At 39.8% G+C, this 26,155-nt stretch overlaps 1 protein-coding gene across 15 annotated transcripts in view; it reads left to right on the top strand.

Annotated features, from left to right (window-relative positions):
* Nucleotides 1–26,155, top strand: part of THRB (thyroid hormone receptor beta) — a 387,344-nt gene that overhangs the window by 33,937 nt on the left and 327,252 nt on the right. Inside the window, exon 1 of one of the 15 annotated variants that reach the window (XM_068545834.1) lies at nucleotides 7,541–7,646. The exons of 12 other annotated variants lie outside the window; for them this stretch is intronic. The gene's annotated coding sequence lies outside the window, so the exon portion shown is untranslated. Of the gene's footprint in view, nucleotides 1–7,540; nucleotides 7,658–26,155 lie in introns of those variants that run through there. 2 more of the 15 variants (XM_068545828.1, XM_068545830.1) reach the window with 2 other exon arrangements.

Below are 26,155 nucleotides of genomic sequence, written 5' to 3' on the forward strand. Positions count from 1 at the left end.
ACTCTGATGTATGCGGTTTGAAAGGATCTCTTAGAATTGAATGGCTGAAATTTAATTCTTCTGCTCTATTGACCGAAGTGTATTTGGAAAGTAAAATGTGGTATTGAGCCTCCAAGAATACAAATAAATGCATTCTCAATTAATATTTACATGATAAGTACTTATATAAAAACTAGGTACAGGAATTCTTTTCTCTTTAGAATATGTATAATACGTAACATATTTGAGGATTAAAGGCCATGCTGCATGGGCATTTGAGGCTCTACCTAAACAACATCTTTCTTGTGATGTTACTGTGGGTTTGGAGTTGGGTCTTTGTTTTTGAACACTGTGAGTCTGATTCTCCCAGGGCTTAAATCACTCCTCAGTCATCAGTTGGGTGTTCATTCATTCTTCCAGGCTACCGATAACGAGATTTACTGCACTGTGAGGGAAGGAGGGGACTCTTGACTCAGTCGATTTTACCATTTATAATAGGTTTGACGGAGGAAATTTAAAGTAAGAGCTACGTTATTAGCTGCCGATGCATGAACTAGTACCCTACTGAGGGGCCTGAAAGGGTTGAAAATGTTTAACTCACCGAGAGGCAATGAGATTGCAGTTGGGGAGAAGGAAGTTCCTTTTTTTAATGCCCAAAGACAATTAAATGTACACTACAGACCATAACTTCAGTCTTCTGTCAAACTTGCAGGGTCTGGAGCCTGTGAAGCCAGCTGACCAGAGTTCCAAAGCAATCAGCCAGACACGGCTGCTTCCTCTTTTAGGAACAAAAAATTGACCCCGAAATAAATTGTCCAGCAGGTATCATCAGCCCAGAATGACTACTGTCATTTAGCCTCAAAGTGTTTTCTTTTCTTATATCTTACTCCATTTCTTTAGCACCTCACTCTTCAGATGTGGGCCCTGGTCCAGCCCTGCAGTCAGCCCTGGGAGCTTGTTAGAAATGCAGCATCTGAGGCCCCCAACCTAGACCTGCTGGACCAGAATCTGCATTCGACGAGATGCCCCAGGGATTCATTAACGTCTGCCAAGCTCTGCTGTAAAACAGTGAAGCAATGACTGAAGAGTTGCCACCATTATGACTCTGAAGAGTTCGTGTAGCTCCCAAATGGACCCAACTTTTCTCTAAAGGCAGTGTCCTCACCGGGAAACCCAACCCACTGGCTTAGAGGAGTGTGAGACCAGAAAGCTCCTTTCCCCCAAGACTTCCTTCTCTCCCTCCCTCACTTTCATCCAAACAGTGTGTAGTCCAATAAAGCCTAACTAATCCCACAATTAGGAGAGATTTACCAATTTGTAACACCAAAAAACCAAACTCCACAATTTGTATTAATTTCATCCTCTTTTCCCCAAAACTACTTCTAGAATGACAAACAAATCAGAAGTTAGATGGATTCACAATTCACCACCTTCGCCCCTTTACTCTCTGCCTAGTGGCCAAATGGATAAAAACTCTGAAAGAGACTTATGAAATAAACCTGGATAGTATACAAACTGGTTACCGAATGAGAGGAACACAGTTGAACACGTGTATCACTATCATGCACAGAACTCTGTTTCATAGTCCCACAAAGTGGAGAGGAGCCTGGTTTGCTTTGAAGACGGTTTCTATCCAGTGACAACCAAAACAGATGGAATGAACATATTCCTATAAGCTTCAAAAATTCTTTCAACTTATATTTAAATGACTTGCTCTGAGAGTCTAAAAGGACCGCGTGCTTTCTTTCTTACTGACTTATGTGAGAAGATAATAGTTTGCAGAGAAATTCAGTGAAGCTGCTGATAAAATGCTTTAAAAATATATTTCAGAGAGTGGAGCGGTAATAGCGATGTCAAAACAGTATCCCCGAGTTCTCCAGCCCACTTAAACCAGCCCAGGCCTAGCACGGCCATTTCTCCCCATCAGCCAGACAAAATGGAAGAGTAAAAATCAATCCTGTATTTCATTGACTCTCAGAATACAGTTCTCTTCATGGCCTGTTAATAAAATATACCCTTGGAAGGGAGCCAGACTTCTCTTAGGCAGTTCAGACTCTCTGAAACAGAGGAAAATTGCAAGGGGTAGGTAGCAGAGGAATATAGAAGTAAAAAATTAACTTTTGGGGTCAAAATTCTTATCTAAACGGACTGACTGGTCTGATTATTTTTTTGAAGTATTGTGTTCATACCAGTGTTTAAATTGAATCATGAGTAATGATTTAACTGAAGTTACGCTGCGTCATCAACTCTCAACAACACTGAGAAACCAAATCATTTTTGAGTTCACGTTCCTCACGCGCAGAAGAGCATGTGGTGTCACGGAAGCCCCCAGCTGGGTGAGATCTCTCGGGGTCTCAAAAGCAAGGGTGTGAGGAAGAAGAGAACATGGGAACAGAAGGGTTTTGCTGAGTAGGTTGAAGAGAGCGTTCAAAGTCAGGTTGAACACCCCATTTGCCTCCATCTCTACTTGGGACCTGAGTAATGGAGGTGACCAGCCCAGGAGCCCAATGTCGATGAAGGCCTAACTTTTTTTTTTTTTTAAACCCCAGGAATGATGAGTAAATGTCTGTGACATTTCGGTTAATTGGAGTTGGTGTTGGGGAACCTTTTTTTTTTTTTTTTTAATTATTTATTTATTTATTTATTTATTTATTTATGGCTGTGTTGGGTCTTCGTTTCTGTGCGAGGGCTTTCTCTAGTTGCGGCAAGCGGGGGCCACTCTTCATCGCGGTGCGCGGGCCTCTCACTATCGCGGCCTCTCTTGTTGCGGAGCACAGGCTCCAGACGCGCAGGCTCAGTAGTTGTGGCATGCGGGTTCAGTACTTGTGGCTTGCGGGCTCTAGAGCGCAGGCTCAGTAGTTGTGGTGCACGGGGCTAGTTGCTCCGCGGCATGTGGGATCCTCCCAGACCAGGGCTCGAACCCGTGTCCCCTGCATTAGCAGGCAGATTCTCAACCACTGCGCCGCCAGGGAAGCCCAAGGCCTAACTCTTGATGTTGGAGACCCAAATCTAAGCTTCTTAGTTCCTGCTGTCTTCAAAACAAATGTACGTCTTTAGTGCCATGGTGCATGGCCAAGCACTCAGTCAATGCGTATTGAGGGAATGAACTCCAGAGGCCAAGAGCACTGTGTAAGCCTCATCCTTGCCCTTCTCATACTTTGAATGGAATTTCCTTTCCATGCAGGAGACTCGGTTGTGTAAACCTTTGGGCTGGGGCCACTTCGGAAAATGCCGCTCATGACTCTCCATTCTGTACGGTGCCGCTGAAAAATAAAAATACAGCTTTGGTCTGGAAAGCTCTGATTCTCCTTCTCCTTATCTTTATGATCTTGGGAAAGGTATTTACTCTCTCTGGATCTTAGCTTCCTTCCTCTAAAGTCATCATCTCTTCCTCTTGTCCCACTTTAGCATTCTAGAAACCTGGCCCTGTGATTTCAAGTCTGCCTCTCAACAAGGACAAAGATACGAGACTAGGAATTATGAGAAGCGAGGGAGACACATGAATTCTATATGGGGAAGTTTCATCTAAAATTCATTACCGTGCTTGAAAGTAATTTATAGATACTCTTTAGTTAAGCCACACCCACCCTTGTAAATGCCAAGCATAGGTCCAGTTTTAAAGTGTTGTAAAAACTGTATTCCATCCGTTTTATAACAGCTATATTGAGATATAATTCACATACCAATGCAAGTCACTCATTTCAAGTGAAGTGAAATTCTTCATAGAGTTATGTAACCATCACCATCTAATTTTAGATCATTCGTATCACCTCCAAAAGAAACCTGGTACTGATTACCACTGGTGCCTCATTCTCTCCCCAGCCTTAGGCAACCACGGATCTTCTTTCAGTCTCTATGAATTTGCCTATTGTGGGCGTTTCATATCTATGGAATCATACAACGTGTGATCTTTTGTGGCTGGCTTTTTGTCACTTAACATTTTCAAGGTTTATTCATGTTGTAGCATGTGTCAGTACTTCATTTCTTTTTACTGCTGAATAATATTCCATTACATGGGTATACCACACTTTATTTTCCATTCATCAGTTGATGAATGTTTGGGTTGCTCCAGCTTTGGCTGTGATTCAAGTGCTGCTGTGAATATTTGTGTGCAAGTTTTTGTGTGGACATATGTTTTCATTTCTCTTACGTATATACCTAGGAGTAAAATTGCTTTGTCATATGGTAACTTCATATTTAACATTTTGAGGAACTGCCAGCCTGTTTTTTAACATACTACACTATTTTACATTCCCCTCAGCAGTGTATAAGGATTCCAGTTTCTCTACATCCTCTCCAACAATGAATATTTTCCTCTTTTTTTCTGGGTTATTACTATTCTAATGGATATGAAGTGATTTCTTGTTGTGGTTTTAGGTTTGCATTTCCCTTGTGGCCAAGGATGTTGAGCATCTTTTCATGTGTTTATTGGCTATTTTTCTATCTATTTTGGAGAAATGTCCTCATATTCTTTGTGTATTTTTAAATCGTGTTGTCTTCTTATTATTGAATTCTTTGCGTATTCTAGATACAACTCCCTTATCAGATACATGATTTGTAGCTTTTCTCACACTTCATATTCCATTTTTTGAATGCATTCATTTTCTTTTTTTAGAAGTATTGGAATCCTAAAGAACAGGTACCTTAATCTCAAGCCAAATAATTACCTATTGTACGGAGACACGAAGAATCTGTCTTTATTCCTAAAACATCTGTGACACAGCAGAACCATAGAAAATCATGTGCAATGGATGGTTTGCTGTTTCCTGATAAGAGATTTGGCACCTGTGGGAAAATCAGTCTCTAACTCAGTTACGAAGAGAAATACGTACTCAAAAGATATGTCATCGAAATCGCCCATCGCTTATCATTAATAGATATTTATGGAACACCACTGTGTATCGGGATTAAATAAGAACAGTTGAGAGTTTGATCCTCATCTTATTGGGGTTGATAGTCATCCCAACACAAGAACTTTTTAAAAACCTAGATATACTGTAAGACTTTAAAAAAATAATTCTTTAGAGATTTCCTTTTATTGTTTCCTTCTTTGTCTTCTCCAAAGATTGAATATTTGGTTTAATATTCTTTTCACATGTTGGAAATAAAAATATATAATACATACATACATACATATGTATTTTCTTTTTAAGAATCAATGATGTTAATTATTTAAGTGCCCTCTTCAGTTAACTTGTAGAAGTCTTTAAAAGAGATACCCCAGGATTAATTTATTCACTGAACAAATAATTGCACTGTTTATATTCCAGGTTCTGGGGTAGGGGCAGGGAGTAAGGTGGTGGATAAAACAGACCTTGATTGTGCCTCTTGGGGCTTACAAGCAATAAACAAGTAAAAACACGAATGTAGAGTTACAAATTTTAAGGTTGCTATGAAGGAAAAGAAGAGGGTGCTAAGAGAGAGTAATGTGGAGACCTATTTTAGGCTGAGGGGTCAGGAAAGTAGCCTGGGACATTCAGAGGATCAGATAGACCAGCCAGGGGAGGAAGAAAGCATTGCAGGAAAGAATGTGCTAGGTCCAAGGGAGTGCAAGGAGGCTAGTGGGATAGAAAGATAGGAAGTGACAAAATCTAGGAAGAGCCTGTCCACATAGGGGGTTGTAGCCCACATTGAGGAGTTTGAATTTCATTCAGTAAGTAGTGGAAAGGTTCTAAGGGCTTTGGCAGAGGAAATGACATGATCTGACATAAACTTTAAAAAGACCATTTTGGCTGCTTCATGAAGATTTGATGTGTAGAAATGAAGTAGAAGTAGAATCAAGGTGACCATTTAGGAGGCTTTTGCAGTTGCCTGAATGAGTAGTGACGGTGGCTTGGACTAAGATGGGGCAATGGAAAACCGAGAAGGTGAACGGATTGGGGATTATTTTGTAGACAGGGCATCATGGTTAAGAGTGCGTGTTCTAAAGCAAGACGAACTAGGTTAGAATACTGATTCCCCCTCTAAGTAGCTGTATGACCGTTGGCAAATGAGCTTCTCTGTAACAGGAATCATTTCATAGAGTTGTTATGAAAATTGAGTGAGTTAATAATGTTCTCTATGCATCATAAGAGTACCTGGCAGGTAGTGAATGCTTTAGTCAGTGTTGTTATTGGTACCGTTTTCCTATTTAAATGGACAGGTGTTGGCCATGGTTTAGATGGGGAAGTGGGGAGAGGTGTCAAAGACAACTGCCAGGTTTCTGGCCTGAGTACCCAGTGGTGAATGGTGCCAGGTCCTGAGGTGGAGGAAACCGGAGAGAAGCAGGGTTTGAGGAGAAGGAAGATCAAGAATCTTGTTTTGGACGTGTTCGTTTGAGATGTGCATGAGATATACAAGTGGGGACACCAGGCAGCTGGAATCTGGTGCTCAGAGCAATGTCCTGGGCCAGAGATAGAGCTTACATTCAAGATCACACTCACTTGTACTGAGTAAATTTGTAAAACAGTCAGCACTTGGAAATAACTTAACCTCTTCCTCGACTGGCCAGTGCAGGACTTGGCTATTAAAACAACGCAGTGATCCTGACTTTCCTTGGAGAGGGGCCAGATACAGCAAAAAGAGTGTGGAAATTGTCATCAAACAGACCATCTTTTGATCCCCCACTTACTATGTAGATGAACAGTTACAAGTATTGGTGATGGATTCAATGGGATGGAGAGGGGGGATTATGGACAACTCCCAGGTTTCTGTCTTGAGTGCCAGATAGCTTGCAAGGCCAGTTCCTGAGATGGAGGAAAGTGGGAAGAATGTTTCTCGAAGCCTCCGCTTCCTCAGCTGGAGATTAGTATACCTTCCTCGTAGGTAAGGACCAAAAGAATGGACCTAAGATACCTAGCATAGTACCTGGCACATGGGAGATGCTTTGGGCTCTTCTTCCTTTCTTATCTCGACTGCGAGCATCGCAACCACCCTGCCTGGATCTGCTTCCATTTTCAGGTTAAGATGGAAGGTGGGAGCAGTGAGGTGACAGAGCAGCGCCAGGAATAGGGTGAGATAAGTGAGGCATTTGCTTTGGGCACCAAAAAACGAAGTAAGTAAGATAAATATTATTTTAATGCAATATTTTGTAAAATCAAAACACATGCCAAAAGTCCATGATGAATAAAATCTATTTTTAATAAAGCCAGGGGAAGTATTCCCAGTTTCTCCTCTTGCTTCAAGCTCCAGCACTCAGTATGGCACTATGACAATGTGAAAGCAAAGAAGAAAAAGCTGTTTCTCGTTTCTTCCAGTGTTGGTAGCTAAGAGCCAGTCAGCAGACTTGTGTACTCCCATGATATCCCTAGATGCTAGAGAGTGTTCAAGCCGTGATACTGGGGTGTGGGCCTTCCACTAGCCCAGCCCCCTACCCCGTTCTATCGGGTTCTATCAGGTGCAATGTGGGAGCTGGATCCAGGCTCCTGGGTTCGCCCCACCTCGGTCAACGCAGACCCTCGTGACCCTGGAACTGTTGAGCAAACACGGAGTGAAATATGCTCATGCTCTATTAGAGCCTGGGGTTTAAAGGTCAGCTCTGTGCTTATCGGCAGAGTCTGATTCACTCCCTAAATGGCTCTCAGGGAGTTTCGTGCTTGCAATATGGACTGAGCAGATGAGCCTTTCCATGCAGAGAGGGGAGCTATTTGCTTTGCAAGGAGCTGTCTCCGCCAACAGGGAAACTGCAGGTCAGCAGCAGGTGGGAGATGAATGGAGGTGCCCTGTGACGAACACTTCCTTCCGACATTGACTTAGAAAGCTCAAGGTACACGGGCATTGGTGGCTTGTGGCTTTCAGCTCTTTCCTGTGAAAATCAGAAAACTTCCAACTGAAACAATTTGGTGATTTCAATACTGTCAGCAGGCAGGTGATGAGTCATGAAAAGACGGATTTGTCAAAGCCCATATCTATCGTGCAGAAACCAATGGTGGGATTTTGAGCTTTCAGGTCACTTTTCCTCTAACAAAAGCTGGAGATGGGGAGGGCAACTTCTTAAAAAGTTATATGAAGGATTTTTATTTCAATATAAAGAGAAGAATTCTCCTAATTTTTAAAATATTTTACTGCAACTGTAACATACCCTCGTCATGTACATGTATGAATGATTTGGGGGGGAGATAGTAATGAGCAAGGGAGAAGAGTCACATGGGTTGCTCCAGGCTGCTGCTGGACATGGTCTGCATGTCAGTGGCACTTTAAGATTGCAACATTTTGTTGGGTGACCTTCATACCAGTCGACTGCACGCACCTTAATCTCTCTCTCAAAAAAAGCTGAGCCTGCTATAGATTTGGTCAGTTGTTTTTGTGTGTGTGTGTGTGTGTGTGTTTTTTTTTTTCTTAACTCAGTTTTTCATTTACCTACTGCTTTATGACTCCTGGTTTAATTTGTACAAAAGGATGAGTTCATCATTACATAACTCAGAAACGCATCTTTGAGTCTTTAGGAAAAATAAGTGCAAGGGTTGCCATGGATTGAGACTGAAAAACTTCATAGATAAATCACGGGGTCCACTTCTAAGAGTGCAAGAATGCTTCAGAACAGTTGTAGAATAGGTACACAGATGCACAAGGGGGAAGAAAATGCCCCTTTTTGGTAATAAAGTACCTTTCAGACTTTGAAACTTATAACTAAAAGTTCAAAAGCAGAATAAATGTTGGGACTGTTAAACTTTTGTGAGGGTTGCCAATTTGTCAATGAGGCACCTGTGTAGCTCTCTCACTATCCAGTTACCTGCCCCTCTGTTTTTTGAGTATTATGTCTTTATTAATCAAGAATTAATACAAAGACTTTTCAGACTAGGAGTAAATATTGCATGGTCCCTGAGCTACGGTTGCACAGTATACCCATGGAAGTTTTATTTCTTAAAGAGTTAAACAAGATTTTCAGTTGTCTAAGTAAGAATATTAAATAATTAAGTTGTGATACTTTGTTCAAGGGGTTCTAATTTCATCCTTCCCTCCCTCCCTCCCCCCCTTCTCTCCCTGCCTGTCTCCCTCCCTCCTCCTCCCTTCTTTTCTTTGCTCATTTATTCTTCTCATGTCCACTTAAGTGCTTAGATTATTTTATTTCTATCTCTATAATTATTAGTTTTAAGTCAAAGCAATGAGTCCCACTAAGAACCTGAAAGCCAAATTAGTATCTTTTTTTAACCTCCTACTTTTCATTTAACTTCATCTTCTCTTTTGCCCCATAATTACAGTGGTTACTAAAACTAGCATTTAGGAGGAAAGTCTCACCAATATGTATATTGCCTCCATTGAGTTTAGGCATTCTCATGTGTATAGCATTTAGCTAAAAGGTAAGGCTAATATTCTTTAAACTGCCTACCCTATTTTGAAAAATCTTCACTTACGTCTCTAAACCAAATATGAATAGTCACAGAATTTGTGGACAGGTATTGTGCAGAAAACCATTAACCTGACATTCAGTTTTCAGGAGAGAATGTCAAAAATTCCACTGCAAATTGGAGCTGTTGGACTAACATTGATCTATTAATAAGCAGGCAGAATAATTTAGCTACTTTCCCTGCTGAGCCAAAATATAGTGCTGTCATGTTTTCTCCCGTGGTGTTCTCCAGTGTGGGTTTACTTGGTCCTGGGAATTTCCTGTGGAAAAGCCCATTTCTGTCCATCAGCCATCGCCTGTTCCAGGGAATGGTAAATGGCAGTGGTACGGCATGCTGACTTTTAATGTGACAGTGGCCTGCCCTGGTTTCAGAAATGGGTCCTGCATATGTGAACCCATGAAAATAGTGGGGAGCAGTTTCAGAATGGAAAATTCCTTATAACTGGTATATATGGTGTTCACCATGCTTCTACTGAAACATGTCTGTAAGTAGCTTGCATTCAAGAATGGGAAACCCTCATTTCTAAAGACCTTTTGGTTTCTCCTTGACCTACCTTTGCTTTTCATTGACCAGCTTTGCAACCACTGCTTTGTTCCCCTCTAACTAGCCAGGTGCATTGCCCCCACTGGCTTCTATCGAATTCAGAGTTGGGCCTGTGCCTTCACACTCAGGCCATTCCTGCTCTCACTCCCTCCTGCCTTATGTTTGTCCTTGACCTTAATTTGGCTGGTCGGTTTGCCATTCTCCACATTCGTCCCTCCCTAGCCTTTGTGTGGGCTCCTCTGTCATTTATTTTTAACTGGTGGCACGTGGCCCTTCCTTGTCTCCTGCCAGGCTGCGTTCTCCCTCCTCCAGAGCCAGCCCAGGTCTTGTCTTCTCTGGAAGGACCTTCCTCTATTTGAATCTACATTCTGTCCCCAGGACTTGCTAACTCTTTTTTTTTTTTTTAGAACTTTTAAAAAAATTAAAGTATTTTACACTTTTGTGATTTACAATGTTGTGTTAATTTCTGCTGCACAGCAGAGTGACTCAGCTATACATATATACATTCTTTTTCATATTCTTTTCCATATGGTTTATCACAGGATATTGAACATAGTTCCCTGTGCTGTACAGTAGGACCTTGTTGTTTATCCATCCTGTATATAATAGTTTGCATCTGCTAATCCCAAATGCCCAATCCTTTTGTCCCCCACCCCCATCCCCCTTGGCAACCACCAGGCTGTTCTCTATAGGACTTGCTAACTTTTGACCATCTGAATACACATGTAGTCAAACAACCTGAATTTGTCGTAAACGTTCAAAGACTAAGATTTTTGTTTCTTGTATGTTTTGTAATCTCATGGCAGATGCTTAATGGGGTATGTCTCAGTTCAGGAAATGAAATTCCAGGTGGTGGCCCTTGCAAGATGGGAGGTAACCAAGTCTATTTTCATAAAGATACATCTCTTAAAGCTGCTTCTGTATCTGATGGAACAAGCCAGGGAAAGGCCTGCTTATCTGTGTATTTTAGCTTTCCTAATTGGTAACAGTTGTCTCTGGAAAATTGTTTATATGGATTATCCAAGGTGATCATTAATATTATTAACATTGTAAATTTCGTTCTTTAATCTCTTTGGGGAGTATTTATTGCCTTTCTCAGAGTTAATCAATAACAGTTTTTCTAAGGGAAACTTTTTTTCCCCTATCTTAACCATTTTTAAGTATACAGTTCAGTGGGGTATTAAGTACGTTTACATGGTGCAAGAGTCACCAACATCCATCTCCAGAATTCTCCATCTTGCAAAACTGAAACTCTGTCCCCATTAAACAGTAACTCCCCATTTCCCCTCCTGCCAGCCCCTGGCCACCATCATTCTACTTTCTGTCTCTATGAATTTGACTACTCCAGTATCTCATGTAAGTGGAATCATATGGTATTTGCTTTTTGTGACTGACTTATTTCACTTAGCATAATGTCCTCAAGGTGCCTCCATGTTGTAGTGTATGTCAGAATTTCCTTCCTTTTTAAGGCTGAATAATATTTGACTAATGAACAGTTCTTAAAGAATTTTGCAACAGCATTTTAACCCCTGACTTGTGTTCGTATGCAGTTATGCTGATTATTTCACATATTCAAGTCTGGTTTTTTTTTTGTAGTTATTAGGTTATACTCCTTTGTTGGTGATCACTGAAATTAGATTATGAAAGTATTAACTTGATTTTCCTTAAATTCTCAAGGTCCTAAGACATTCACAATTAATAGTGATTTTCTATTTTATTCTACATAGGAAAAGATACATCTTTGCCATTTTTTTAGAAAGAAAAGATTTTGTTTAAAAAATTGCTATTTTTAGTCACCAAAATATAGATTACATTAGTCATGTCTTAGAATTAGACACATTTTAAGCATTTACAAAAATATAAAATAATTTTTAAATATACAAATAAAAAATTTTCACTATTAAAATAATCGTATTACAAAACACTTGGAGAAAAGACACTAGAAAAATCCATCTCTTAAATATAATTTAGAATTTTAGTGTCTTTCCCTCCAGTCTTTTCGGCTTGCACATATTTTTATTTGCATGGTTTTAATCACGGTATGTTATAAATGCCTTTATATCTCTAAGAAAGAAAAGCTTCCCAACAGAAATCAAGGCACCTTTACAAAGAGTATGAACACTTATTTGATTGAACTCAAAAGCACCGTGACAGAAGCACAGTTAATGTGCGTGTTTGGACACTAAGGTTCTGCTGTTTGCATGATGAGGGATGACGGGGTGGAACTTTGCTAGAGCTGGTAGGTGCCATGCTGTGATTGGCCATATTTATGGAGAACATATCTGCCTCTGGAAAGAGAGAAGGAGACAAGGACAAGCAGAGATGAACAATGGAGACCCTGTGGGCGTCTGGGTAGTGCTTCCTCAGACTCTGAGGACGCCTCAGTACCCTTGCATTAAAGTTCCTTTTCTGATTAGTGTTTGAAAATTGGGGTTCTGTTTCTTTTCACTGAAAGAGACTTGACTAATCCATCTTGCCTCTGACCTATCTCTGTTTGGGTTGTCTGAATGATTTACTAGCTTTCTATGCTTCAAGCTGATACTCCTATTCTTCAGTGAAACTCACCCAACCAGCAGGCAGGTGTAGTTTCCCTGTGGCTCTGTGGCTGGGGTCTAAGAGGTACTTAAGAACTGCTTACTGAATGAAGTAGTCTCTTTTTAATTTATTTTTTTAATTGAAGTACAGTTGATATGGAGAATTATATAATATAAGTGAATCTTTTGAAAACTAATTTCAATGAGAAAGTAAGTTGCAGAAGGTTATGGCAAACATACAGTTTTTATAAAGTTTAAATATAAAATTAAATACTAGAATATGGAATTTTTAAATGCCAAAATCTGGATACTAGTTACTTCCAGTTGAAGAAGACTCAGGGAATCATAAAGTGGTATTTGCGGGGTCATCAACTGCATTGTCATGTTTTTTTTTTTAATTAAAAAATTTTTTTAATTGAAGTATAGTTGATTTACAATGTTGTGTTAGTTCCTGGTGTACAGCAACGTGATTCAGCTATATGTATACATATATCCATTCTTTTTCAGATTCTTTTTCATTATAGGTTATTATAGAGTATTGAATATACTTCCCTGTGCTATACAGTAGGACCTTGTTTATCTATTTTATATATAGGAGTGTGTATCTACTAAAACTCCTAATTTATACACCTCCTTCCCCTTTGGTAACCGTTAGTTTGTTTTCTAAGTCTGTGAGTCTGTTTCTGTTTTGTAAATAAGTTTATTTGTATCCTTTTTTTTAGGTTCCACCTATAAGTGATATCATATGGTATTTGTCTTTGAATGAAGTAATTTTGATGACAAATAAGCTCTTTCCTTGAAACCTGTAGCAATCTTCTTGGGCACCAAGAAGCAACTACTTGTGTCTTCACAGTTCAAAATCCTGTGACACCATTAGGTGACCACTGAATATGAATCCATCTTTCCACATCTCCTGTTTGCAGAGCACTGACCACTGACAAATTCTAAGCACAAAAGTGATCAGACTCTTGGCTTTCATTGGTGATTCATTATCCAGTCCCCACCCATCCCTTCCCCTCCAGGGCTTGGTCCTTAGATGTGTCGTGTCTAGGACTTTAAACTTACATTAGGGGTGACGGCCATGGTTCACCCTAAGAGGAGGGTCCTGGCATCACTGATTATACACAGGATAAGTAGAAGTAAATCAGAAGAAGTAAAGATATCCCTGTGTCATAACAGCTGATAATTGAACTTGGAATTAATATATTCACAGGACAAGATAAAACAAAACTTACTCCCTCTGGCATCAAACCTTCCCCATTACTGCAAAGAAGGGCATGGCATGAGAAAGCTCTCTCCCTAGGTTTACTGCAGCTGTACTTAGACCTGTCTGTGTTGTTGAAATCGTTTCAAGTTCAGGAGTTAGCTTTGCTCTTCTGGCTAAACCTAGTTAATTGTTACAGGATGGTGGATTGTATAGAGTATTCAGTAATACATAAAAAGAGTTGATGGATTTTCTCATGGTAATGTATTATAATTTATAACATTTATTAAATGCCTCAGATTGTTTTCCTACTTGAATTTAAAAAATAAATATGTAGTTCTTTGACATTCCATTGATTTGAGTTGAAAATTAATTGGAAAGGGGGTGCCATGCTGGCTAATTTTATCATTAAAATACATGTTGCTGATGTTTTCCTATACTTTTGTTTTAAAATTACTTGATTTCTTGTAAACACTGAAGCAATGTTTGCATAGCTGTGTTCCCTATAATGATAGGAGACTGGAAAGTAGCAAAAAAATACTTTGCAAGGATAACAACAGTATCAGTCATTTGCAGCTGGACTAGAAAAGAATGTAGTGTATGTTGAACTATTACTTACTCCCTTTTGGAAAATAGGGGAGTAACTAATACTCTAACAATATTATTACATGGTGGAGTGATGACCCCAGAGATCCAGCTGTACCACTAGGATAATTTATAAATCAAAGAAATATCACCATCAAGACTTCAGACTTTGATTAAGAGCAGAAGAGGGAAACGATGGAGGGGAGAAAGAGGCCATGGCAGTGAGGGCGGAGACTGTAGCTGTATACTCTGGCTTACGTCAAGTTAGGTAACAAAAATCCTCTATTTGCCTTCCCAAAATGTCTTTTTTCATATGAATGTGTGCCTGTCCCATCAACTGGAATATTAGCTCCCTGAGGGAAGATGGGTTTGTAAAGATGTACACCTGCCCTCTGGGAACTTAACTTCCCGTTCGGTGAGACAAAAATGCCACCTACGAGGATAGCTAAACATACAGTATGTTTCAAGTGTCGTCGAGATTCATAGAGTTTACCAGTTTGTTAAACTTGTTTAAATTATAGGAAGTAGGTTAAACAGTGGATTCATCCCTATGGCCTAAGGCTCAGGGTTGCAAAGCAATTTGTTGCCATTAATGATGTTGATGTAATTAGATGTTGAAAAGCTTCTATGGCCAAGTAAGTTTGGAAAATTCTGGATTAATCAAAGTGAAAAAGACTACTCAGTCTTTAAGATACCAAAGTACACTGTGAATTTCCAAAAGGGTGATACAGGATATTTGTCTAACTAGAGAACTCTTTAGAATTGTAGAATAGCTTGTAGGACTTGCATTCACTGTAACACGCTTTGGGAAATTCTGGCAAAAATGAGAACTGCTTTAATGGCGGTAAGTGTTCAGTATGGCGGCATAAAGGAAGGCTCTAGAGTTCCTTGAATCCCACTGTATTCATTTGCTGTTTCTGTTGTAACAAATTACCACCAATTCAGTAGCTTAAAACAACACAAATTTTTTATCTTATAGTTCTGGAAATAAAAGTTTAAAATAGGTCAGCCAGGTTTTGTTCCTTCTGGAGAATATAGGGAAGAATCTGTTTCCCCTGCCTTTTCCAGCTCTTAGAGGCTGTCCATATTCCTTGACTCGTGGCCCTGCATCACCCCGACCTCTGCATCTTTCATCACATCTCCTTCTCTTGATTCTCCTGCCTCTTTCCCTTATAGGGACCCCGGTGATTGTATTGGACCTCTCCATCTCAAGATCCTTACCTTAATCATATCTGTAAAATCCCTTTGCCATGTAATGTAACATTTTCACATGTTCCAGGATTAGGATGTGGACAACTCTGGAGACCATTATTCAACCTCCTATACCCACATTCTATTTCCCAGAACACTAGGTGGTACCCAGTAAACATTTGGTGAATACCGTTAAGAGACTGAATTGAATGATTTTAGGAAAGCTTCCTGAATTATGCTGGTAAAGGAGGCATGGACTTCTGGCATCATCATGGCAAGTGGGTTTTGCAAGAATTTTTAAGAGTGTAGGTTTTTTTGAGAAAAGTCTTCCCAATGTGGTTAGTGTTATGAAATGATGATTTCACAGAGGCAGAATGCATTGCTGCAGAAACACACATCATTCCCTCAATAATCGCTCAGCATGCTGACCTCCCTCCAGACCTGCTTCCTGTGTTGGGATTGTTTTGCTGTAGCCAGACTTTGAGTGGGAGGAAGAAGGAGGTTGGCAGAGTCAAGTGGGAGAAGGCCAGAGTGGAAGGAGCAGAGGAGGAATTAGCCAGGTCTGATGGAGAGATGGTTTCTGAGATGACTTTGAGAAGAGGAGGTATCTTATGAGACACTCCACGATGTCCCTAAGATAGTACAGTAACATTAGAGGGACAGAAAAGGCAGTCTTCTTCATTTCCATAGAAGGCTATGTCCAATGTGTCTGGCTTCTTGTTTTTCTTGTCAATCATTGTTTTTATTTTTATTCTTTCAGAAATAAATTTTATTCTGATGTTTATTGTAGAAAATAAATATTGCCTAGTCTAATGCTCAGAGATAACCACTGTAACATTTTGCTATATTTTCTTTCAATTTTTTTTCCGTATATGTTGTTACATTTTAGAATCAGGACCGTGGTCTAGACATAGTTCTGTGTCTTACTTATGTTCACTTGACTGGGAGCATCTCCTCGTGGCATTAAATCGTCTTCAAAACATGATTAATTAATGACTGTATATATTGCACTTTGGGGTGTATAACTGTAGTTGAACATTCATGCTTTGCATTCATCTTTTGCCATCTTCTTAGTTGCTTCTACATGAGAGTAGATGAAGTCAAAGGACATGAACATTTTTATACTTCTTCTTAGACATGGTCAAAGGTATTCATTTACACTCTGGCACTGTATGAGAGTGTTTTCAGCTCCTCACATTCAGCAGCAATAAGTATTAGTCATTTTAAAATTTTTTGAATGTTTCTTGGACATTTATAGCAATTCTTCTGTGACCTTTTGATCCGTGTTCTTTGCCCATTTATCCATCGAGATGTTAATATTTTCCTTAGAACTTCCTATTAAAGATCCCTTGAGTCATGTACCACAATGTTCACTGCAGCTCTATTTACAATAGCCAGGACATGGAAGCAACCTAAGTGTCCATAGACAGATGAATGGATAAAGAAGATGTGGCACATATATACAATGGAATATTACTCAGCCATACAAAGAAAAGAAACTGAGTTATTTGTAGTGAGGTGGATGGACCTAGAGACTGCCCTACAGAGTGAAGTAAGTCAGAAAGAGAAAAACAAATACCGTATGCTAACACATATATATGGAATCAAAAAAAAAATGGTTCTGAAGAACCTAGAGGCAGGACAGGAATAAAGACGCAGACATAGAGAATGGACTTGAAGACACGGGGAGTGGGGAGGGTAAGCTGGGATGAAGTGAGAGAGTGGCATGGACTTATATACACTACCAAATGTAAAATAGCTAGCTAGTGGGAAGCAGCCACATGGCACAGGGAGATCAGCTCGGTGCTTTGTGACCACCTAGAGGGATGGGATAGGGAGGGTGAGAGGGAGGAGATATGGGGATATATGTATGTGTATAACTGATTCACTTTGTTATAAAGCAGAAACTAACACACCATTGTAAAGCAATTATATTCCAATAAAGTTGTTAAAAAAAATACAAGGAAAAAAAGATCCTTTGTATGTCACATCTCTGAAAATTATTTTCCTACATTGCTGTTTGCCCTTTAATTTTGAGTATTGTGCTGTGTGATATATGAATTTTTTCAAGTTTATTACTACAGTCAAATCTAATATTACTTTCTGATGTACTCCACTACTTCTATGTTTGGAAATTCTTTGTTTGGCCAATAGCCAGTAAATAACCACCTATATTTTTCATAATATTTTATAATTTTATTTTTTAATTTAGTGTGTAATCCACCTGTAATTCAGTTTGACATATTCTATGAGGTAGAGATATAATTTTTTAACTATTCAAATAGTTACTTCAACACCATTTATTGAATAATCCCTTCATTCTTTATTGAGTTATGATTAAATCTATCTTTAATTAAATTAGTATATATGTTTTTATATCTGGGCTCTTTATTCTATTTCTTTAACCATCTGTTAGTTATTGTAGCAGAACCATATTATATTTTGTATAGCACATTTCTATTTTTGATATGGTAAGCCATAATCCCTTCACTATTCCATATTTTAAATGTACCTTAGTAACTATCATCTGAGTGTTCTTCAAGGTGAATGTTGGAATTAATTTTCAAATAAAAAATTCTGATATATCTGCATGGAATTATGTACAAACTATGAATTATTTTGGAAGAATTTGCATCTTTACAATTTTTAATCATTTCATAATCCACCTGTTTTTTCAAGTCTTATTTGATGTGACAGAAAAATTGTTTCTTCACACAAGTTCTGCATATTTTTAAGGTTATTCCTAGGTATTATATACTTTTTATTTAATTATATTTGGGATTTTTTTCTATTGATTTCTAATTGGTGGTTACTGTTATATAAAAGCTGTTGATTTCTTTTTATTGAAGTATAGTTATTTACAATGTTTCAGGTGTACAGCAAAGTGATTCAGATATAAATATATATTCTTTTTCAGATTCTTTTCCATTATAAGTTATTACAAGATATTGAATATAGTTCCCTGTGCTATACAGTAGGTCCTTGTTGGTTACCTATTTTATATACAGTAGTGTTAATCCCAAACTCCTAATTTATCCCTCCATGCCCTTTCCCCATTGGTAACTGTAAGTTTGTTTTCTATATTTGTGAGTCTATTTCTGTTTTATAAATAAATTCCTTTGTATCATTTTTTTAGATTCCACATATAAGTGATATCATATGATATTTGTCTTTCTCTGTCTTACTTCACTTAGTATGATAATCTGTAGGGCCATCCATGTTGCTGCAAATGGCATTATTTCATTCTTTTTTATGGCTGAGTAATATTCCAGTGTGTGTGTGTGTGTGTGTGTATGTGTGTGTGTGTATATATATATATATATATATATATATATAGCATCTTCTTTATCCATTCATCTGTCGATGAACATTTATGTTGCTTCCATGTCTTGGCTATTGTAAATAGTGCTGCAGTGAACATTGGGGTGCATGTATCTTTTTGAATTAGAGTTTTCTCCAGATATATGCCCAGGAGTGGGATTGCACTATTTTGGGTAACTCTATTTTTAGTTTTTTAAGGAACCTCCATAACTGTTCTCCATAGTGGCTGCACCAATTTACATTCCCACCAACAGTGAAGGAGGGTTCCCTTTTCTCCACACCCTCTCCAGCATTTATTGTTTGTAGATTTTTTGATGATGGCCGTTCTGACCAGTGTGAGGTGATACCTCATTGTAGTTTTCATTTACATCTCTCTAATAATTAGTGATGTTGAGTGTCTCTTCATGTGCTTTTTGGCCATCTGTATGTCTTCTTTGGAGAAATGTCTATTTAGGTCTTCTGCCCATTTTTCAATTGAGTTGTTTGTTTTTTTGATAGTGAGCTGTATAAGCTGTTTGTATATTTTGGAAATTAATCCCTTGTCAGTTGCATCATTTGCAAATATTTTTTCCCATTCTGTAGGTTGTCTTTTTGTTTTGTTTATGGTTTCCTTTGCTGTGCCTAAGAAAAAGAAATAAAAGGAATCCAAATTGAAAAGGAAGAAGTGAAACTGTCACTATTTGCAGATGACATGATATTATACATAGAAAATTGTAAAGACACAACCAGAAAACTGCTAGAGCTCATCAATGAGTTTGGTAAAAGTTATTGGTTTTTCTGTATTGGTTTTGATTCTGTTTATTAATGATAACCATTTTTTCACCTAGTTCTCCTGAGTTTCCTTAGTACAATCATATTACACCAAATAATGATTCTAATGCCTTTCTAAAGAGGATACTTCTTTTTTTTTAACATGTTTATTGGAGTATCATTGCTTTACAATGTTGTGTTAGTTTCTGCTGTACAATGAAGTGAATCAGCTATATGTCCCCTCCCTCTTGAGCCTCCCTCCCACCGTTCCTAAGGAGGATACTTCTTATTCCAGAATTACATCTTATAGCATTAGCCCAAATTTCCACAGTAATTTAAAATATATTTAATGATATTCTTATCTTGTTTTTGATTTTAACAGCTAAGGTAGGTTTTTCCAACCATGTTAAAGAAATTTCATTGCATTCCTAATATGCTGAGAGTATTTTTAATCAAAAAGGTGTTTTGAAATGTTATAAAATGCCTTTTGATTATTTTGGTAAATTATCCTCTATAAGAACATAATGTGGAAGTCAGATCATAGGATTTATGGCCCGGCAGACCCGGGCTCAAATTACACCTCTTCCTCTTAAATTGTATGTCACTGAGTGAGTTATTTGTTGTCTTCCAATTTCAGTTTCTTACATTGTTATATGAGGATAATAATATAAGTATCTTATAAGGTTATTGTGAGTATCCAATGAGAATTGCTTGCAATTCACCAGACTTGATACAGAGTATCATGTTTTTTGAAAATTATTGTGTAATTTTTGCCTTTGATCTATTAAAATAGTGTACTATAATATAAAACTTCCTAGTATTTACTTATCTTTTTATTCTTGGACCTACTTGGTCATGATGAAATGTTTTCTTAACTCACTGCTGTATTCAATGTTTGTTTCAGATTATTGCATCAATTTTTATAATAATTTTGTCTTTAGTTGAATTTTTATGCTATCTTGTTAGTTTTGACATCAAAATAACTTCGTATAATGATTAGGAATTTTTTATCTTTTTCTGTGATTGGGACCTATGGGAATTATATTTTCCTTGAGAATGTGAAAGAAGTTCCTTGTAGAAGTTTCTATGCCTGGATTATTTTTTGAACGAGATAATGCTTTTACAACTTTTTAGATTATTTTTAAATTTGTAGTTGTTTGTTTTCTCTAATCACTTGGCCCATTCAATGTGTCTGTTTATGCTTGTGCATTTCAGTGATTCAAATTATATCTAAAGATTATCTTTTCTTAGTATTTTTAAAATAATAAGCATGGAGTTGAGCACAGTATTCACTCATAATTTCTAAACTTTTAGTATCTGTGTTTCTCTCTCTTTTTCTTGGTTTATTGTATAATTCTGAGGTTTATTTGACTTATTTTAAAGAACTACCTCTTGGATTTATTGACCCTACTGTTTTTTGTGCCCCTCACATCTGTAACATAATCTTACAGTGATTCGACTTTCATTTTTATATACTTTTGACTCTGCCACCTCAAAAGTAGTCATTGGTGGTCAGTGATCACTTACTGAGTACCTCCAAGGAACCCCTTCATAGAGTAGTTGGAATCTGTTTTCACTGCAAAGCTGGGAACTACGGCAGACCATTCTGCCTGGGTTCACCGCCAACCTCCACCACTAATCACCTATGTAACCTCCAAGTTACTTAAACTTTCTGTGCCACAGTTTCCTCATCTGAGTGTGAGGATATGAAGCTCTGAGAACAGTCCCTGGCATGTAGTATGTAGCTTTCAGTTAGCTCTTGTCATTATTATATTTTAGAATAAACACTGTGATTGTCCTCAAGGTTACAGAGTATAGACAGAGTTGTGAATGGGAAACTCAAAGACAATTGGAACATAATGTGTTTTTATTTGTAATGTTTGGAGGGGTGTCCAGCCTTTAGAAGAACCAGACACTTTGAATAAGGATACAGCAGGTATTTAAAGAAAAGAAAAGAAAACAGACCATGAAACTACAGTTAATCTGTTCAAAATCCAAATTGGTGGAAAAACAGCAGTTCCTCACGTGCTTATCCCATCTGTGTGGGTCCTCACATGTCTCCTGATAGCTGTCCAAAAGTCAGAGATAAACGTGTTTTCTTTTCTTTTTTATTTAATTTTTATTGGGGTATAGTTGATTTACAATGTTGTGTTAGTTTCAGGTGTCCAGCAAAGTGAATCAGTTATACATATACATCTATCCGTTCTTTTTTAGATTCTTTCCCCGTATAGGTCATTACAGAATACTGAGCAGAGTTCCCTGTGCTCTACAGCAGGTCCTTATTAGTTGTCTATTTTATATATAGCAGTGTGTATATGTCAATCCCAGTCTCCCAATTTATCCCTCCGTCCCCTTTCCCCCCGCTGGTAACCATAGGTTTGTTTTCTACATCTGTGACTTTATTTCTGTTTTTAAATGTGTTTTCTTTTGGGGGGGGGGTGGGCAGCAACTTAAAGGAATAGACTCAAGTGTTTAAAAAAAATTTTTTTTTTTTTTTAATTTTAGGGATTAGTGTTAGATAGGATGTTTCTGTTTGGAGAAGGCTCTCTAGTGATGCAAAATATTTTTGTTTTTTTCTGTCTCGTGTGTGAAGGGTATATACATCTCATACTAGCGGCAGCAGAGCAAAGCGTAGCATACCTTTCTCAAGGTGTCATGTAGGCAAGTGAGGGGGTAAATTATCAACACGTGATTCAGGTGTGTATGTAGACGATACTGTGCTTTACGTGTCTTGCCTTGGTTCATTCCATGATACTGTCCTGGAGTGCTGGTACTTCCTAGAAAGCTTTCCTAACCTCTGCGACTTGCAACATGTTCCTGCACCTCCCCAAAGGGAGAGGCACCCCTCAGTCTGCCTCCACTGCTTTGGGGATAAAGTTCAAACTCCGGGGCAGGGCACAGAGGGCCCCTCCAGCCCCCTCTCCCGCTCCTGACCTTCCCTGTGCCTCCCCGTGTTAATCACTGGGAGAGGTGGGAGTCGGAGACGATTCCCACGCCCCGCCCCCTGTGCACGCCCCGCCCCCTGTAATCCCCTTTCTTCGCCGTGAACAGTACCTGGGAACGTGATGGGATTGTCACTCGCTTAACTACTTTACACAAGACTCCATTTTAGCAGAATGCGGAGAGAGGTTCTGCTGCTGGCCTTGAAGAAGCGAACTGCTGTATTGTAGCCGCACGGCAGGGGAGGGCAGCGGGCCTATAGGAGGTGAGAGCGGCCCCCAGCTGGCAGGCGGGTAGGAAAATGCAAACCTCGGTTTTGCAACGCAAGGAACTGAATTGCACCAATAGCCAGTGCACTTGGAAGGGGACCCCAAACCTCAGATGTTTGCAGCCCCAGGCAACACCTTGATTTCAGCCTGATGAGATCTGAGCAGGGGCCTGAGCTAACCTGACCCATGGGCTGACCCATGGATAATAAATTGTGTTGCTTTAAGCTACTCAATTGGTGGTAATTTGCTGTGCAGCAATAGAGAAATAATGCAGTTAGCCTTGTCACCTGTTTTCCTTAGGACAGGGGCATTCCATGTGTCCCCATCTAGGGCTCCCGTTGGGCGTCTCTAGACTTGTCATCCTCTTCTCAATGGGAGAAAACAATTTTTAAATTCTGAAATCATATGCTATATTTGGCCTTTGTCTCCTTGGCTTATTTTTATTCATAAAACTATTACCAGCTTCATATTCTGTTTTTATATTCTATTAAATGAATGTAAGTGCAAATATCTTATTGAAAATTATTTTACATTCTTCGAAACTCAGCATATCAGAATACATAGCTGAAAGAGTAAACTCATTGTCAAATTTAGACTGGGTCTGGGAACAAGCGTGAATTAAGCTGTGGGAGAACTACAGTGGCTCCTGGGAGGGCAGTCACTAACGGTGGGCTATGAGAATCCCCCCCTTGGCCCTATCAAGGTGTTGTTTTATATCAGTAATTTTAGTGAGGATATAGATTACATATTTATCAAAGTTGGGGTTGACATGAAGCCTAGAAACACAGCACATACTTTGAGTAACAGAATTAGGATCCAAAGAGATCATTTCAGGTTGAAATGATGATGGGCCAACTCTAACAAGATGAACTGTAGTTGAGTAGGTGTAAAAGCCTATAGTTAAATTTTAAAAATCTATCTAGAAGCTAGGGATGGGGTGACACAGACAGCATAGGCAAAAATATTTAGATGAGTTGTTTACAAGTTGGCATAAATCAGTGGTACATTGGGGCATGAAATGGGGCCTGTTTGAATCATGAAGTTAATTTTAAAAACTCTATTAATTGAACTGCCGAGTACAGAACAAGAAGAATAGTCCTCCGTTGCATATGTGGGTCACACCACTGCTGCAGGGTTGGGTAGTTCTGGACACCTCTTTATGGGGTCAGAGACAAACTGGAATTTCTCCAATGGGCAGGAACCAGATGGGTGAGCAGATTTCACATCACGTGCAATATTGTGGAATAATCTTCGCGTGGATATTTTGCCTGTGGAAGAGAAGTTATCTAAGTAGTAGAACTTCCTTTCCATGACTTTGGTGAATGGAAGTTACAAGGAAATAGATTTTTGCTTAAATTTAGGAAGTAATCACTAACATGTACAGTAAGCCCCTACATAACAAACCTTCAAGTTGTGAACTTTCAAAGATGCGACGTGCATTCGCACGTCCCATCACGTAAGTTAGTTCACGTGTCTGGTGTACACTGTCACGTGCGTGCATCCTCTACAAGTGGTTGTGCTTTTGTATGCTGTATTGTACAGTGCTGTAGAGAGTACAATCGTACAGTATCTTTATTTTAAGCCCAGGATGTCTGGAAGCAAGCGTAAAAGCAGCGGTATATAGCTGATTGCGTTAGTAGGGTACCTAGGCTAACTTTGGTGGACTTACGAACAAATTGGACTTACGAACGCGCTCTCAGAACGGAAACTCGTTCGTATGTAGGGGACTTACTGTACTTAATACCAAAATAGACTGGGCTTCCTTTGGAAGTTACTGAACCCACTTTCCCTGAGACGTACAAATAGACGCTGGGGTGGAGGAAAGCAGATCCGTGGAGTCTTTTGCGCGCATTGTCATCATGTGACAGTGATGGACACTGTCACCAAAAGACACCAACATACATAGTTAAAGGCTAGAAAGCTTCATTAAAGGTAGAGTACAGAAACTTAGGTATATGGTTTTATACAGTCGGAGGTGAAACAGCACGTTTCTAGGCAGAAGGTTGGCTCCTCCAGGCTGCCCAGATTCCCCATGAGAGGGCATCTGCCTGTGAATTAGGCCACCGATGTGGAATGCAGATTCTTCTAGATGTGAGAAGCTGCCTGTAGCAGGTGCCGTTAGCGCGCCCCCAGATCCCCTTCACTGGGCCGGTGTGCCCATCCTCCAGGGGCTGCCAGCTCCTCACATCTGCACCCTCCCCTGTAGCATTGCCCCTGGCTGATGACACCTGCCTCACCCCAAGAGGCCTGGGAGGTGGTGGCCCCCATTCCCGGGGGCAGCCCTTGGCCGATGCCTGGCTGACACAGAGCTGGGCCCGCGCAGTCCCCTGGTCTGTGTGCAGGACGACCTCTGAGGAGCGATTCAGGCTGCAGAGCTCCTGGTGGGTCAGGCTGACTTGCCCTGACCCACATCTTCACTGCTTTTCCCTCTGCCCCATCACACCTCCCTCACTCCCTCAGATGTTCTCCTAAGAGCCCTGACTTGCATGGGAATTGTCATCTGAGGCTCTGCTTCTAGGGGTGCTTATCCAAGACACCGCCTTTGCCTTTCTTTGGATCATTTGTAACCTCTTGCCCCTGTGCACACAGGAGCTTCTGCCTTTTCATCTGCCCTCTTACCCGGTGCTAATAATTCGGCCAAGACATCACTTCCCCAAAGTTCCTATTCTGGGCATGGGTGAAGAGAAGGTCATTTTGCCAAAAGCATCCCCAGCAGGCTCAGGCTTTCCAGCCTGAGGACCCTCCGGCAACACTGGAAGAGATGCCCTCCGCGGGCCCGCCCCACTGCAACATCTCATCGTATCACTTTGTCCACTGAAGTGCTCCACATGCGTGAGCGTGCACACACACACACACACACACCTTGTTTTGTTCCCTCTCTGAATGGCAGTGCGACCTGACTCTCTAATGCCGGTGAACAGATCAGAGGCTTCACACATCTGGCAACGGTGTTCCAGGGGTTATCAGCCGCCGTGTGTTTCTGCCCCTTTGTTCTTCTCTCCAGACATCCTTCCCGTGATGCGCGGATCACCGGCGTCTGGCGTGGCGTGTGGGTGAGGAGGAAAAGCTTGGTGTGAGGAAAGAGGCCTGGTGTGGGAGTCTAGACTGACGTGTGTGATTCCTGACTCTGGACTTAAGCGGACAGCCACGTGACCTTCCAGTCAGTTAGATTTTCTCGTCCCAGTGTCGTTGTATATGAAGTGAGGAAAATGTGCTCACGCACCTGCCTGACAGAAGACCAAGGGAGGTCGTGCATCTGAGGGCGTCTTAGGAAAGTGTAGAGCCCACGACAGACATGAGTTATTCAGATGCTGTATTAAAATGCAGTCCTGCTCGTGAAGAGCTTGCAAAATAGTAGGAGAGCTGAGGTATGAACGTAAATAAAAATGATTTAAGGTGGAGATGATCTGTCCCCCGGGAGGGACAGAGTTCTGTAGGAGTTCAGAGGAGGGTGAACCCATTTCCTGTTGAACATTTGTTCTTTGGGTCCAAAAGTATGTTCATCTTCTTCCC

Source organism: Eschrichtius robustus, chromosome 6, assembly GCF_028021215.1.
Source record: "Eschrichtius robustus isolate mEscRob2 chromosome 6, mEscRob2.pri, whole genome shotgun sequence".
Taxonomy (NCBI): Eukaryota; Metazoa; Chordata; class Mammalia; order Artiodactyla; family Eschrichtiidae; genus Eschrichtius; species Eschrichtius robustus.